This window comes from Lutra lutra, chromosome 7 (genome assembly GCF_902655055.1).
Source record: "Lutra lutra chromosome 7, mLutLut1.2, whole genome shotgun sequence".
Taxonomy (NCBI): Eukaryota; Metazoa; Chordata; class Mammalia; order Carnivora; family Mustelidae; genus Lutra; species Lutra lutra.
Genome location: NC_062284.1, coordinates 30,543,470 through 30,560,178, shown reverse-complemented (window position 1 = coordinate 30,560,178; position 16,709 = coordinate 30,543,470). Strand labels below are relative to the sequence as shown.

The 16,709-nt window shown below is 43.2% G+C and overlaps 1 protein-coding gene across 1 annotated transcript in view; it reads right to left on the bottom strand.

Moving 5' to 3' along the window:
- Window positions 1–13,986, bottom strand: part of EDC3 (enhancer of mRNA decapping 3) — a 60,351-nt gene extending 46,365 nt beyond the window's left edge. Inside the window, exon 1 of the mRNA XM_047737351.1 lies at window positions 13,833–13,986. The gene's annotated coding sequence lies outside the window, so the exon portion shown is untranslated. The remainder of the gene's footprint in view (window positions 1–13,832) is intronic.
- Between the last annotated feature and the right edge of the window lie 2,723 nt (window positions 13,987–16,709).

The window sequence follows — 16,709 nt, the reverse complement described above, 5'->3', positions numbered from 1 at the left end:
AGGGTAGTGGCATCTACAAAACAATTCCAGCTAACATCATATTAATGGTGAAATAATGACTTATTTACTCCAAAAGACTAAGACAAGGCAAGGATGTTCACTTTCACCACTTCTACTTCTATTCAACACTATACTGTATGTCCTACCCAGTGCAATGTTGCCTTTGGCCCAGGTCATGATCCCGAGCAGGAAGTCCTATTTAACATTCAAACCCAGGACCTGGGGATCATGACAGAAGATGAAGGCAGAAAGCCAACCAACTGAGCCATGGAGATGCCCTGAAAATGAAATTTTAAAATATCATTTATAATAGTATTTAAAAACATCAAGTACTTAGGAATAAACCTAATGAAAAATGTGCAGAACGCTATAATGAAAACTATAAAAGACCCCTGAGAAAAATTAAAAGACATAAATAAACGAAGAGATAATGTTGGTCAATTCTCCCCAAATTGATCTAGGGATCAAACACAGATATCAATAAAAATCCCAGCTGGAGGGGCACCTGGGTGGCTCAGTGGGTTAAGCCGCTGCCTTCGGTTCAGGTCATGATCCCAGGGTTCTGGGATCAAGCCCCACATCAGGCTCCTGCTTGGTGGGAAGCCTTCTTCTCCCTCTCCCACAACCCCTGCTTGTGTTTCCTCTCTTGCTGTGTCTTTGTCAAATGAATAAATAAAATCTTTTAAAAAATAAAATAAACTGTATACGGAAATGCAAAATAGACTAGCCAAAATAATCATGAAAATATAAAACAAGGCTAGATGTTTTACACCACCTTATTTCAAGATATACTATAAAGCTGGAAAACCAGTGAGGTGTTGGGGCACCTGGGTGACAAAGCTGGACAGCTAACTCTTGGTTTTAGCTGAGGTCAGGATCTCTGTGTCAAGAGGTTGAGCCCCAAGTTGGGCTCTGTGCTCAATACAGTCTGCTTGTCCCTCTCCCTGACCACCCCCCAAAAAATAAATAAAATCTTAAAAAAGAAAGAAATCAGTATGGTGTTGGTGCAAGGATAGGTGAATAGATCCATGGAACAGAAGAGTATCCAGATTCAGACCCACACGGACTAATGATCAAAGCACCAAGATAAATCAATGAAGAAATCCAAGTATTTTTCAACAAATGGTGCAAGAGGGGTGCCTGGGTGGCTCAGTGGTGAAGCGGCTGCCTTCGGCTCAGGTCATGATCCCAGGGTCCTGGGATCGAGCCCGGCACTGGGATCCTTGCTCAGCACGGAAGCCTGCTTCTCCATCTCTCATTCCCTCTACTTGCATTCCCTCTCTCGCTGTTCCCTGGGTCTCCCTGTCAAAAAAAATAAAAATCTTAAAAATAAAATGGTGCTAGAACAGGACATATGAGGAAAAATAACCTCCTATTCCTATCCCACACCAGATACAAAAAATCAATTTGAAACAAACTAAACATAAAAGGTAAAACTAAAGCTACTACAAAAACAAAAATTGGAGTATCTTAGTGGCCTTAGAGGAGAGAGCTTTCTTAGAGAAAACACAAATAAGTACTAATCATAAAAGAAAAAAAATCCGATGAATTAGATTTCATCAAAATCTAGAAGTTCTACTCATCAAGGGGACACCTGGGTGACTCAGTCAGTTAAGCGTCCCTTGATTTCAGCTCAGGTCATGATCTCAGTGTTGTGAGACTGAGCCCTGCACTGGGAGACCCTCTCCCCCGACAAAAAAGTAAGTAAATAAATAATAAATAACAAAATAACAGTAATGTAATAAAATATTTAGGAAGGTATTCCACATTACCTAGCCACATCCCAAAATCACCTCAATGGAGGCTACCCCCCAGGCAGCCAAGTGAAGTACTTCAAGAAGCAAAAAGAAACTTCTGCCCTCTTCTCTTACCACCCCAAAGCAAGAGAGGGAAAAAAAAAAGGGTCGAGCAAGTCAAGAAGAAAACATTCACAATTGATACATCTGATAAAGGACTTACATCCAGGGGCACCTGGGTGGCTCAGTGGGTTAAGCCTCTGCCTTTGGCTCAGGTCAAGATCTCAGGGTCCTCGGACTGAGCCCTGCATTGGGCTCTCTGCTCAGCGGGGAGCCTGCTTCCCCCTCCCCCGCTGCATGCATCTCTGCCTACTCATGATCGCTCTCTGTGTCAAATAAATAAAATCTTTTTAAAAATTAAAAAAAAATAAAATGAGCAAAAGAAGTTATCTGAATGACCAATAAACACAGGGAGGGCTGCTCAACATCATTAATTATCAGGGCAATGCAAATTAAAACATAATGCAACAACTCCAATATCCACGATGGTTGAATGGAAAAACAAAATGTGGTAAACACATACAGAGGAATATCATTCAGTCTTTTTTTTTTTTTTAAAGATTTTATTTATTTATTTGAGAGAGAATGAGTGAGAGAGAGCATGAGAGAGGAGAAGGTCAAAGGGAGAAGCAGACTCCCCAAAGAGCTGGGAGCCCGATGCGGGACTCGATCCTGGAAGTCCGGGATCATGACCTGAGCCGAAGGCAGTCGCCCAACCAACCAAGCCACCCAGGCGCCCATCATTCAGTCTTAAAAAGGAGTTCTGACCATATGTTACAGCACAGATGAATCCTGACATTATGAGAAGTGAAATAAGTCAGACACGAAAATACAAATTGTGTATGATTCCACTTGCATGAGGTCCCTAGAGTAGTCAAGAGACTACTTATCACAAGAGACCATTCAATCAGAGACGGAGAGTAGAAGGTGGCTGCCACAGCTGCGGGAACAGGGAATGGTAAATTATTGTTTAATGGGTACAGAATTTCAGTTTGGGAGAGCCTGAAAACATTCTAGAGATGGGTGGTGGTGACGGTCGCACAACAACTTGAGTGTACTCAATGCCATGAACTATACACTTAAAAATGGTTAACTTTTTTTTAAAGATGTATTTATTTATTTATTTGACAGAGATCACAAGTAGGCAGAGAGGCAGGCAGAGACAGAGGGAAAAGCAGGCTCCCTGCTGAGCAGAGAGCCCGATTCGGGGCTCAATACCAGGACCCCGAGATCATGACCTGAGCTAATTTAGGCAGAGGCTTAACTCACTGAGCCACCCAGGTGCCCCCAAAATGGTAACTTTTATATGTATTTTACAACAATTAAAAAAACCATGAAGTTGGGGAAAACACTGTAAAATACCATTTACACCCACTAAAATGGCGTGAAATTAAAAGGGCTGGTAGGTTACACCAAATGTGTGATGACGTGGAGCAACCGGACCCACCCCCTCACACTGCTGACCATGTAAAATGATACAACTCTGGGAAAGAGTTTAGCGATTTCTTTTAATATTAAACACATACTTATGACCCAAAATTTCATCCCCAGAATTTACCTAAGAAAAATGAAAACATATTCACAAAAGAACTTGTACACAAATGTACGCAGCAGCTTTATTCATAAGAGCAGGAAAACTGGGAACAAGGAGAAGAGATAAACAAGTTATGGTATTATACAACAGAATGCTACTCAACAACAAAAAGGAATAAAAGACACTACAACAAAACTCTATGAAAAGCTAATTCTATCTTGTCTTTCTGGTATCTAAAATGTCACCACCCCCCAAAGAGGCCTTCCCTGGCTACCCTAATCTAATGTCACTACTCCCCATCACTCTTCAACACCTCACCTTCTGTTATCTCAAAATTCGTCACTATATGAATTATCTTTTTGGTTTATGTTCTATCACCCCACTAAAATGTAAGCTTCATGAGGGCAAGAAACTTTGTCTTGTTCAGCCAACAGAGTGCTTACAATGAGAAAAAACTCAAAATATTTATCCAATCAATGACTGAATTACATGTAATAAATCTGACAGAAGTTTGGGCGCCTGGGTGGCTCAGTGGGTTAAGCCTCTGCCTTTGGCTCAGGATCTCAGGGTCCTGGGATCAAGTCCCGCATCGGGCTCTCTGCTTGGCGGGGAGCCTGCTTCCTCCTCTCTCTCTCTGCCTGCCTCTCTGCCTACTTGTGATCTCTCTCTCTCTCTCTCTCTCTGTCAAATAAATAAATAAATAAATAAATAAAAATTATATTTAAAAAAATCTGACAGAAGTTAATCGCTGAAAATCTAGAGTATCTATTTATATCTAAATGTTGTGGCCCTTCTTGGAAATGGTTCTAAAATCATAATACCCTTGGGACGCCTGGGTGGCTCAGTTGGTTGGACGACTGCCTTCGGCTCAGGTCATGATCCCGGAGTCCCGGGATCGAGTCCCACATCAGGCTCCCAGCTCCATGGGGAGTCTGTGTCTCCCTCTGACCTTCTCCTCGCTCATGCTCTCTCTCACTGTCTCTCTCTCAAATAAACAAATAAAATCTTAAAAAATAAATAAATAAAATAAAATAAAATCATAATACCCTTTATGCAAAATCCTATATAAGATATGGAATCAAACACTGCCCTACACACAGAAGGAAGTCAGGAGAGATAGCACATGAATATAAATATACAGTATTAAGTACAAAATGAAATATTGCTTAGTGTTCTCCATGAAAAATAAAAAATAGCATTTCGAGCTGGTTTCAAATATCAATTTCAGAAATATATCTACATAAGGGGCGCCTGAGTGACTCAGTCAGTTAAGCTCCTGATTCTGGGTTTGGGCTCAGGACATGATCTTGTGGTAGTGAGACTGAGCCCCACATGGGGCTCTGCACTCAGCGCAGTGTCTCCACACGCCCACCCCTGGTCCTGCTCACTTGCTCTCTCTCAAAAAATATAAATACCAAAAAAAAAGAAACATACCTACATAAAATACAGAGTCTAATGAAGGGAAAATAAAAAAACACTCTTGTTGGGGGGAGAGTATGACCCATCAGAAACACAAAAACCTGAAGAGAAAACTCAGGTTGTTTTCCAGTGATCCAACTAAGCAATATCAGAAAACTACGCCGACAGAACAGAAAATAATGCATTAGCAGACTCAATCATGACTTTTTTTACACTTTATGAAAAATTACAAACATATACAAATGTAGACAGAACAGCATAATGAGCCCCACATACCCATAACTCAGCTGCTTCAATTAACAATATAAGAATTTAAGAAATCAGGTAAATTTCCAATACAACACAATTTCCACAATACTGATGATGGTAAAAGGCAAAAATACACTTTAGGCTTATTTCCAATGTCCTAACAAGACTTTGTCTACTTAATATCACAAAAGTATGAATTTCAATTCCTATCACTTATACTCCATCATAATCCTACTCTGATGCCTGTATTAGATGAAGAAAGCCATAATAACAAGAATTTTTTTGAATACCAGAAATTAATCAGATGTGAAAAAGACTTTTACTTCTTCCTCACTCAACATGTATCTTCAAGACTAATGATAAAGGGTGCCTAGGTAGCTCAATTGGTTAAGCGTGACTTTGGCTCGGTCACGATCTTGGAGTCCTGGGATCGAGCCCTGTGACATGTTCCACGCTCAGCAAGGATTCTGCTTGTCCCTCTCCCTCTGCCCCTCTCTGCATACGGGTGTGCTTCTCTCGCTCTCTTTTAAAAAAAAAAAAAAAAAAAAAAGGCACTTATGTTGAACCAAAATAAAAAGCTTTTGCACAGGAAAGGAAACCAACAAAAGAAAAAGGCAACTTACTACTGGGAAAATATATTTGCAAATGATATACCCAATAAAGGTTTAATATCCAAAATTTATAAAGAACTTACACAACAAATACAAACAATCTGATTAAAGATGGCCAAAGGGCCTAAACAGACATTTTTCCAAAGAAGACACAGATGGCCAACATATGAAACATCACTAATCAAAATACAAGGGAAATACAAATCAAAACTACAATCAGGAGGTGCCTGGGTGACTCAGTTGGTTAAGCAACTGCCTGCGTCCTGGCATGGAGTCTCCCTGCTCAGCGGGGAGTCTGCTTATCCCTCTGCCCCTCCCCAATGCTCATGTGGACACACATTTGTTCTCTTTCACATGCACACATGTGCACATGCAAAAATAAAATATTAAAAGATAAAAAAATAAATACTATACAATCCAATAACTCCACTACAGGATACTTACCCAAAGAAATGAAAACATCAACTTGAAAAGATATACGCAGGGCACCTGAGTGTCTCAGTCAGTTAAGCATCTGCCTCTGGCGCAAGTCATAGTCCCAAGGTCCTAGAATCAAGCCCCAAATCAGGATCCCTACTCAATAGGAAGCATACTTCTCCCTCTGACCCTCCCCTGCTCATGCTCTCTCTCTCTCAAAATACATAAATAAAATCTTAAAAAAAAAAAGAGGGGTACCTGGGTGGCTCAGTCGTTAAGCATCTGCCTTCTGCTCAGGTCATGATCTCAGGGTTCTGGGATCCAGCCCCACTACAGGCTCCCTGTTCATTAGGAAGCATGCTTCTCCCTCTCCCCCTGCTTGTCTTCCCTTTCTCACTGTCTGCCAAATAAATAAATAAAATATTTTTTAAAAAGGAAAGTGGGACGCCTGGGTGGCTCAGCGGGTTAAAGCCTCTGCCTTCAGCTCAGGTCATGATCCCAGGGTCCTGGGATGGAGCCCCACATCGGGCTCTCTGCTCGGCGGGGAGCCTGCTTCCCCCCCCCCTCTGCCTGTCTCTCTGACTACTTGTGATCTCTGTCTGTCAAATAAACAAATAAAATCTTAAAAAAAAAAAAAAAAAGGGAAAGACACATGCACCCCTATATTCGTTGCAGCATTATTTACAAAAGCCAAGAAATGGAAATGAACCTAAGTGCACACTGAGAGATGAAGATATAGATGCAATGTACACCACAAACCCTGGAATATTATTCAGCCATCAAAATGCATGTGAACTTGCCATTTGTGACAAGAGGCTATTCTGCTAAATGAAATAAGTCTGATAAAGACAAGTATCCTATGACTTCACTTGCATGTAGAATCTAAAAAACAAAACAAATAACAAACAGAAAAAGAATCAGAGAACTGGTGGCTGCCAGAGGGGTAGGAGTTGGGAGGATAGGCAAAATAAGTGAAGGTGATTAAGAGCTACAAAATTCCGGGGCACCTGGGTGGCTCAGTGGGTTAAGCCTCTGCCTTCGGCTCAGGTCATGATCCCAGGGTCCTGGGATCGAGCCCCGCATTGGGCTCTCTGCTCAGCAGGGAGCCTGCTTCCCCCTTCTCTCTGCCTGCCTCTCTGCCTACTTGTGATCTCTGTCAAATAAATAAAATCTTAAAAAAAAAAAAAAAGTAACTACTCAACATGTAACAAACTGCCCTTTCTTGTTACTATCAGAAACTTCCCTCTATGTAAAATACAACATTAATGCATTATTCAAAACTCATCAAAAAGGTTTATTCTATAAAGAAAATTCCTCTGTTGGGCGCCTGGGTGGTTCAGTGGGTTAAAGCCTCTGCCTTCAGCTCAGGTCATGATCCCAGGGTCCTGGGATTAAGCCCCACATTGGGCTCTCTGCTCAGCAGGGAGCCTGCTTCCTCCCCTCTTTCTCCCTGCCTGTCTGCCTACTTGTGATCTCTGTCTGTCAAATAAATAAGTAAAATCTAAAAAATAAAAAGAAAGAAAGAAAGAAAGAAAGAAAGAAAGAAAGAAAGAAAGAAAGAAAGAAAATTCCTCTATTAACTGAAAACCGTGAATCTAAAACAAGTGTCACCATCTGGGTTCCTAATCAGATGAACACACTAAGGAAAGAGCCTTCATCAATTATAGGGCTAACACCTTTATGTTAAAAGAAGAACAACAGCTGAAGCAGGAGATTTAGGAGCCACAAGGAGACCAGCCTTTGATGCCTTTCACATTCTACCTTTCCATCAAGGTATACTATATATAAAGTCTACATTTTATAAGTGTACAGCTGAATGAATTATTGCATACTAATTCACCTATATAACTACCACCTACATCAAGACAGACAATTTTTTTTTTAAAGATTTTATTTATTTGGGGGTGCCTGGATGGCTCAGTCGTTAAGCTTCTGCCTTGGGTTCAGGTCATGATCCCACGGTCCTGGGATCAAGTCCCACATTTGGCTCCCTGCTGAGCGGGAAGCCTGCTCCTCTCTCTCCCCCTGCTTTTGTTCCCTCTCTCACTGTGTCTCTCTCCGCCAAATAAATTAAATCCTTAAAAAAAAAAAAAAGATTTTATTTATTTGACAGAAACAGCGAGAGGAGGAACACTACTAGCAGGGGGGAGTAGAGAGGGAGAAGCAGACTCCCCACTGAGCAGGGAACCTGATGCGGGGCTCGATCCCAGTTTTTGAACCTCATGTAAATGGGATCATAAAGGTTCTCTTTTAAAATGTTTGGCTTCGGGGCGCCTGGGTGGCTCAGTGGGTTAAGCCGCTGCCTTCGGCTCGGGTCATGATCTCAGGGTCCTGGAATCGAGCCCCACATCGGGCTCTCTGGTCAGTGGGGAGCCTGCTTCCTCCTCTCTCTCTGCCTGCCTTTCTGTCTACATGTGATCTCTGTCTGTCAAATAAATAAATAAAATCTTTAAAAAAAATAAAATGTTTGGCTTCTTTTGCTCAATATTTACCTGTGAAATTCATCCTTGTTGTTGCATGTAGCAATAGTTCATTCTTTCTCATGGCTACACAGTATTCTGTAACTATATATACTTCAATGTATAAACCCCCCCTACTGTTGTTGATGTTGTTGTTTAAGATTTTATTTGTTTGAGAGAGAGATCACAAGTAGGCAGAGAGGCAGGCGGTGGGGGGGGGGGGGCAATGCAGGGCTCGATCCCAGGACCCTGAGATTACGACCCAAGCCAAAGGCAGAGGCTTAACCCACTGAGCCACCCAGGAGCCCCTCATCCTACTACTGATAGACAGTTGGGTTATTTCCAGTTTGGGGGGCTTTCAAGAATAAAGAGTTAAACATTTTTGTATTTGTCTTTGTGGGGAACAAACGTACCCATTATTCTGGCCATATTACATAGGAAGTCCTAGAGTATTATGGACTATTTGCTCAAATGCTAAACTACCACTTTTTCCACATTAAGGATGTGTTCTGAGACACAGAGATGATATGTATTACAGCATATATATAATAGAATATATTCTAGTATTAGTAAATTTTATTTCAAATGTCTCCTTTTAGTGGAAATATTGACTGGATAAGGGACTTGAGTTAAGGCCCTAGAAAATCATAGTATGAGGGCCACCTCCATTCTCACCCAAACAAAACTACAAAAATGCAACTACAAAAACAAATTCTCTACATCTTGGAAATGAAGTTCCAATCTTCAACTGAAACACACACATCTTTAGGGGTACACGAAGATATGCAAGGGAATCCATTTCCATACTCTTATAAACCTAAACAGCTCACACAATTGGATTATCAATAAAAGATTTTTAACCATAAATTTATTACTCCTAAAGTAATATGTTTTCAGACATGAGTCTGAAAACTACAGCCCATGGGCCAAATAGGCCCCACTACCAATTAAGGTGAATCAGAACACAGCCACACTTGGGAGTGCCTCAATGGCTCAGTTGAGCCTTGGACTCCTGGACTCCCTTTCGGCTGGGGTTGTGAGCTCAGCGTGGAGTCCACTTGAGATTCTCTCTCCCTCTCCCACTCCTGCACTCTCACACTCTCTAAAATAAATGAATCGTTAAAAAAAAAAAAAAAAAAGAAAAGAAAAAAAAAAGGAAAACTATGAAACAGACAAATCCCCAGAATAATACAAATTACCAAAAATGACTCAAGAATAGAAAATCTGGATGGACCTGTATCAAGTAGAGAAACTTAATTAGTGGGGTGCCTGGCTGGGTCAGTGGGTAGAGCATATGACTCTCGATCTTGAGGTCCTGAGCTCGAGCCCCATGTTGGGTGTAGAGGTTATAACAAACGAACTTAAAAAAGAAGCAGGAGGTACCTGGGTGGCTCAGTCAGTTAAGAGGCTATCTGCAGCTCAGGTCATGATCCCAGGGGTCTGGGATCGAGTCCCGCATTGGGATCCCTGCTCAGCAGGGAGCCTCTGCCTGCTGCTCCCCCTGCTTGTTCTCTGTCAAATAAATAAAATCTTAAAAAAAAAAAAAAAGCGGGTCGCCTGGGTAGCTCAGTCATTTAAGCCTCTGGCTCTTGATTTCAGCTCAAGTCATGATCTCAGAGTGAAGGGATGGGGCCCTTCCAGCTCTCTGCTCAGTGAGGAGTCGGCTTGATATTCTCTCTCGCTCTCCCTTGGCCCCTTCCCCTATGCATCTACTTTCTCTCTCTCTCTCTCAAATAAATTAAATTTTTTTTTAAGAAATGGGGCTCCTGAATGGCTCAGTCAGTTGAGCATCCACCTTCGGCTCAGATCGTGATCCCAGGGTCCTGGGATTGAGCCCCACATCAGGCCCCCTCCTCCACAAGGAGCCTGCTTCTCTCTCTCCCACTGCCTGCTGCTCCCCTGCTTGTGTTCCCTGTCAAATAAATAAATAAAATCTTTAAAAAAAAAAAAAAAAGGGGCGCATGGGTGGCTCAGCTGGTTAAGCGGCTGCCTTCACCTCAGGTCATGATTCCAGGGTTCTGGGATGAAGCCCTGCATCGGGCACCCTGCTCAGCAGAGAGCCTGCTTTTCTCTCTCGCTCTGCTTGCCACTCTGCTTACTTGTGCTCTGTCAAATAAATAAATAAAATCTTAAAAAAAAAAAAAAAAAAAAAAAAGCCCAGGCCCCGAAGAGTCCACTGGTAAATTCTATCAAACATATAGAAAAATAAAAAAATGCTACACAAACTCTTTCAGGAAACAAAAGAGAAAGAAACATTTCACCACTCATTATGAAGGTACTATCACTCTGATACTAAAGCCAAAGACATAGTAAGAAAATTTCAACATCCCTCATGAGCACAGACACAAAAATCCTTAACAAAATTTTAGCAAACTAAATTGTGCAACATATAAAAAATATATACACCATGACTAAGTGGGGTCCATTCCAGGAACACAAGACTGGTTTAATATCCAAAACTCAAGTAAATACACCATTTATACATATCTTAGAAGAGTTTTTTTAATATAGAAAAGGTTATTTGGGGGTGCCTGGGTGGCTCAGTGGGTTAAAGCCTCTGCCTTTGGCTCAGATCATGATCCCAGGGTCCTGGGATCGAACCCCGCATCAGGCTCTCTGCTCAACCGGAAGCTTGCTTCCTCCTCTCTTCCTCTCTGCCTGCCTCTCTGCCTACTTGTGATCTCTGTCAAATAAATAAATAAAATCTTTTTAAAAAAAAGCTATTTGTACATTTTTAAAACATCAAGGGGCTCCTGGCTGACTCAGTCAGTACAGCATGTGGCTCTTGATTTGGGGGTTGTGAGTTCAAGCCCCACACTGGGTATGGAGCTACTTTAAAAAAATAAAACAAAATAAAAATATCAAATTGTGTATTTAGATAACTTTGTATTTTTTATTTTTTTATCTAGAGACTTTATTTTTTATTTGACAGAGATAAAGAGGGCACAAGCACAAGCAGGGGGAGGAGAAGAGGGAGAGGGAGACGCAAGCTTCCCACCAAGCAGGGAGCCCAACACGGGGCTCCATCCCAGGACCCTGAGATCATGACCTGAGTGGAAGAAGGCAAAAAAAGGCAGACGCTTAACCAACTGAGCCACCAAGGCGCCCTTGGTATTTATTTTTTAAAAGCCAATATTTACACATCAAAAATTACATCCTGAACTATTAAGACTACTTAAATTCATGATGAAAAATTTCAAATGCCAACTTAAAGTGTAAGAGATACATAGATTTTCTAATGTTCTGAACACTAAAAAATGTTTTAAGACCCGAGTAACAAGGGAAAAAGAATCATTCATGCCAAATCAACTCCATCGTATCTTCACACACACACACACAAATTATTTTTGAAAATTTGATGAATTCCAAATCCTTTTAACTTCACCCCCAAGTTAATTTATTTTTGTAGAGTACTCAGACATACACCTATTACTCCAGGACGGAGTCAACCAGTGCTGGGGTCAACCTTCCTTTCTTCTTCTAGATTCTACATTCTCCTAATGTTATCTACTACTGTAGGGCACATCAGCTCTAACCATGTGACTGATTCAGATGACTGAGACTCTACTCGAGCCCCTAAGTCATATCTCTACCTTCATTAACTGGTATAACTGCATTTTTTGGACCCAACTGGAATTTTTCACACGTATATGACCCTTCCATTTCATTAAACTGCACTGGACAAATCTTGAGATTAACCAGATGATATTTTCTCTCTTCACTTCATAAAGACAACAAATCTAACTTTCCAGATAAGGCTTTAAATACATACTGTATATAAAGAAAGTGATGCAGCCTCAACTCACCAGAATCCCAACTGTAAGTTGTATCCATAAATCAAACCCCTCCCGACACTGATGCTCAAAACCAGGATTCCATCTAATTTTACCCTACTCTAGCAACTTCCCCTATCTCACCCACCAGGTCCTCATAAAAGACTTACCAAATGCCTTGCTAAAATTCCGACACACTATCACTACATTCCTTTGAGATACCAATTTGAATGTCCTGTCCTGTTGTTCTGACAGAATTTATAACTCTAGTACCCTTGCTCCTCTGCCTATAAAGGACAGGAAAAAGACACATTTCCCACTTTGCGTTAATTACAGCATCTCAGGAATTACAAATATCTTAAACATTTTCTAGTCCATTGTTTTTCAAACTATGGGTCTTTAGTGGTCAGACATATAGTCAATTTAGTGAGTTGCAATCAACTTTTTTTCTTTTAATTAAACAGAAAGTGTCAAAGGGGATCATATGCAGAAAGGGTAAACTTTTGGGTTCTGTGTGTACTCTGCGTATGCTGGGAGCACATTAAGCCATAATGTAAATGTATCTAACCGTGGGTCCCAGATCAAAAAAGTTTGAAACACACTTTGCTAGTCCCACAGCCCTACCCCCACAAGGAAGCTCCATCAAAGAAATTCTTAGTAATCAAAAAGTTATGTTTGTAACCATCTTCATTTCATACAAAGAAACCAACAGGAATTTTGAACTCGGTACACCTAATCTGCCATTCTTTAAAAAAAAAAAAAAAAAGCCTAGAATCCATCTGAGGTTTCCAGCTGTAATACTAACCGGCTTAGAGACGGTCATTTATGTTCTGATGGGGTAGAAAGACCTCTATTTTGACAGCAGACTGAAATTAGTCTAGACTGGCTAGGGAAGAGAACAAAAACCATTCTGATTTCTCATCAGTAACCATACGAGAGTTGTTAAGGACTCCTCCTAGCTCTGGAATTGGGAGAGTCACTGAAAACTGGCCAAGCAGGCGAGGACTACGCCTTGCACACCAAAACACTTGAACCACTCAACAAGCCAACTACTGATAAATTCAATCAACAGCACACAAAGAACACTTGAAGAAGCTCAGACTTAAACCTACAGCTGAAAAGAATCAGGAAGCTGCACCCTGGCAGGTATCATTAATTTCTCAACCACCTTCCCTTTCAGACCCCAGTTCACCTCCGTCCTCAGGCTATCGGTCACGGCTGGGGCACCCGAGCTGTTCCATGCCACCCTACTCCATTGTGCAAAAGGACACTGAGGCAGGGAGCAAACAGTGGGCGAGCTGCAGCGGCCATCAACGAGGCGAAACCAAGAGCCTAGGCCCCTCATGCCTCACAATTCACACGATTCCCGGTTCATTTAGAACCCTGCTGCCCTCAGTCTCCCACCTCAAACCATACCCCCTGACGCAACCCCCAGGACCTGGTCCCCAGCTCGCGCCTGCCTTGATAAAAGTCTACAAGGCCTGGAACCCAGAAGCCTAAAAGCAAACCCACCTAGCAACCCCGGAAGCCCCCTCCCGCAAGTACCCACAGCCCAGACGCCGCCTCGCTCCCACCTCCACGCCGTCTGGCCGCCGCCTCCTCCGCACACCTCGCCAAGTCCAACCCGCAACAGGAGAAGACCAGGAGGCTGAGGGGCTTCTCCACAACCCACCCCCACAGCGGCGGCCGGAAGCGCCCCGCGTCTCCACGCCACCGTCGTGAGGTCACTTCCAGCGCGACGCCTTGGCAACTACAGGGCGGGCGGTTGGGGGGCGGAGCGCCCGGGAAATTTGAGGGTTTGGGAGTCGGTGGCGAGGGCAGGCGCTGCGGCCTTTCTAAACTGCGCATGGGCGTCCATTCTGTGAGCCCCGCCTACTATTGTTGGGTAGAGGTTTGGTTGAAGCTGGGGTCCTGCCCCACTCTCCGGCCCAGAGACCTGGGGGACTCCCCTCTGGCGCAGTCCTGATGAAAAGTTCCCGCTTTCCCTCTACACCCCTTGGGCTTATCCCCAAAGAAGAGCGGAGGGCTTTAGAGAAGAGAGTGGATGGTGACGTGGACCCCATCCTTGATCAGTTGCAGATGTGGGACGTAATAAGTAGCCACCCCCCCCCCATTCCAGCAGCCCATCGGGCTCTTTGCTCACCCGGGAGCCTGCATTTCTTCTCCTTCTGCCTGCCACTCTGCCTACTTGAGCTCGGTCTCTCTCAAATAAATAAATAAAATCTTTAAAAAAATAAAATTGCAACAGAGATAACACAAGCTTATCTGACCTTCAATTCTTGGTAGAATGAAAGTTTCACATGTAATGCTGATAACTCTAAAAGACAGGGCTACCTTAATTAAACCAAAAACTTAAATTAGTTTAAATACCGAACTCTGTTCCACCTGGATTCGCTTTTAAAAGTCGTGAGTTTGCTCCCCATCGTTAATTTTTACCTGAGACACTGGTGGAGAAATTGAAGTGGGCGGTGTTAAATCCAGAGTATGCTCTCTGCTCCTGGACAGGGAGGGGAGGAGAAGGAGCCAAAGGTGGCAAAGGCACTGAGGACGGTCTAGAAGCCACTTATGCAGGCTGCACCCAAGGCGATGCAGAAACACAAAGGGAAAGGGGAGACTGAAGAGGCAAAGTATGGCCAGAGGCAGAGAAAGGGTTTCCAGTTGTAGAGGCAATCAGCTCAACAGAGGAGCAGATGCCATATTTTCCCGCCAATAAGAAGGAATAGGCAGTCCACATCTGGCTGGGGAACACAGAATTATTCCAAAACAAAGGGAGTTTTGACAGCTGCTTGAGAATATTCCTTAAAAAAAAAAAAAAGATTTTATTTATTAATTAGAGAGAGGGAGAGCACAAACAGGGGGAGGAGCAGGCTCCCTGATAGGCAGAGAGCCTGACATGGGGCTCAGTCCCAGGACCCTGGGATCATGACCTGAGCCAAAGGCATACACTTAACTGACTGAGCCACCTAGGTGCCCCGGGAATATTCCTTAAAGCCCCCATCCTGGGGTAAACTAACAGACAGTTGGTTCCAATTATAGTCATTAACCCGGGAAATGAATGAGGGAGAAGCCCTACATCTATCAGGAGAACAATGAGAGGCAGCATCCCCTTTGTCAGGGATGGCCTGTGTTTCCTCCGATCTGGGTTTATTCAGAAGAGGCCTGTTTAGATCATTATCATCCAGTATATCAGGAAGGAGTTTACTAGTTTGGTTATGACCAAACACATTCTGCAAGAGGTATTTAGATTTAGATGATTTAGAACCCCAAAGGTCTGGAAGGACCTAGGCTACCTCCATCTATTTGCCCTGTTTCCTGCAGAAGAGATCTAACTGCTAGATCCTACTGAGGCCATGTAGTACCCTTCTTAAATTTTGGAATCTGAATTGTTTCCAGTGGGTTAAATAGGCATCCCAGTGGAGTGTCCTTGGGGACTGAGAGAAGGTCCATTACCAAGAAAATCACCCCCCAACGTGCACCACTCCGACCCAACTCCCATCCCCCAACCCTTGACCTCCAACTCCCAACTCCTGGGTGGAGTCCCACCTCTGTCAGAGATTCCTAGTGCCAAAGTGACCCAAGATATCCCTCAAATGAAACTGTCAGAGATTCCTAGTGCCAAAGTGACCCAAGGGATCCCTCAAATGAAACTGCTGGGATCACCACCTGCCATAAACGTCTGTAGGATGAAGGCCTGCCCACCTCTACCCCCGCCCGCCCCCCCGCTCCCCAGCTTTGCCATTGCATTCTAAGATTTTATTTTTATTTATTTGACACGGAGAGACACAGTGAGAGAGGGAATACAGCAGGGGAGTGGGAGAGGGAGAAGCAGGCTTCCCGCCGAGCAGGGAGCCCGATGTGGGGCTTGGTCCCAGGACCTCGGGATCATGACCTGAGCCGAAGGCAGACACTTAACAACTGAGTCACCCAGGCACCCCTAACCATTGCATTCTAGACTATGATGGGTGCTGATGTATGGACCAAGTTTGCTTTACTGTAAAGGCTGCACCGCAGCTTGGCTAGTCTTGCTGAAGGCCCCACCATGAAGGCCACAAAGAACCCGCTGTTTTTAACCCATGGAAAACACTAGAAAAGGTTTTCAACTTAAAAAAAAAAAAAAAAAAAAGTTTTTCAAGAGGAAAGTACCCAGTTTTGTAGCTTAAGTAGTTAGAGGACATTGACAGAAAATAGTAAAGATAGAATTCCATCATGGCCTAAGTGACATTCCAACACATGCAGCCTTTACAGCCAACTTCCTTGGAAAGGGTGCCTAGTTGGGTTTCAATTCAATCAGGTACTGGTTTCAGCCGGCTCACAGTGGCATTCTCGAGGCCGGAAGAGGTGACACCAGGGATGTGGAGAGGACCACATTAGACCAATGAGGAGGAAACTCACGCAGGAATCTTAAGATTAGCAGCTGTCCTGGTGATTTAGGTGGCTCTCCGGTGCCCAAG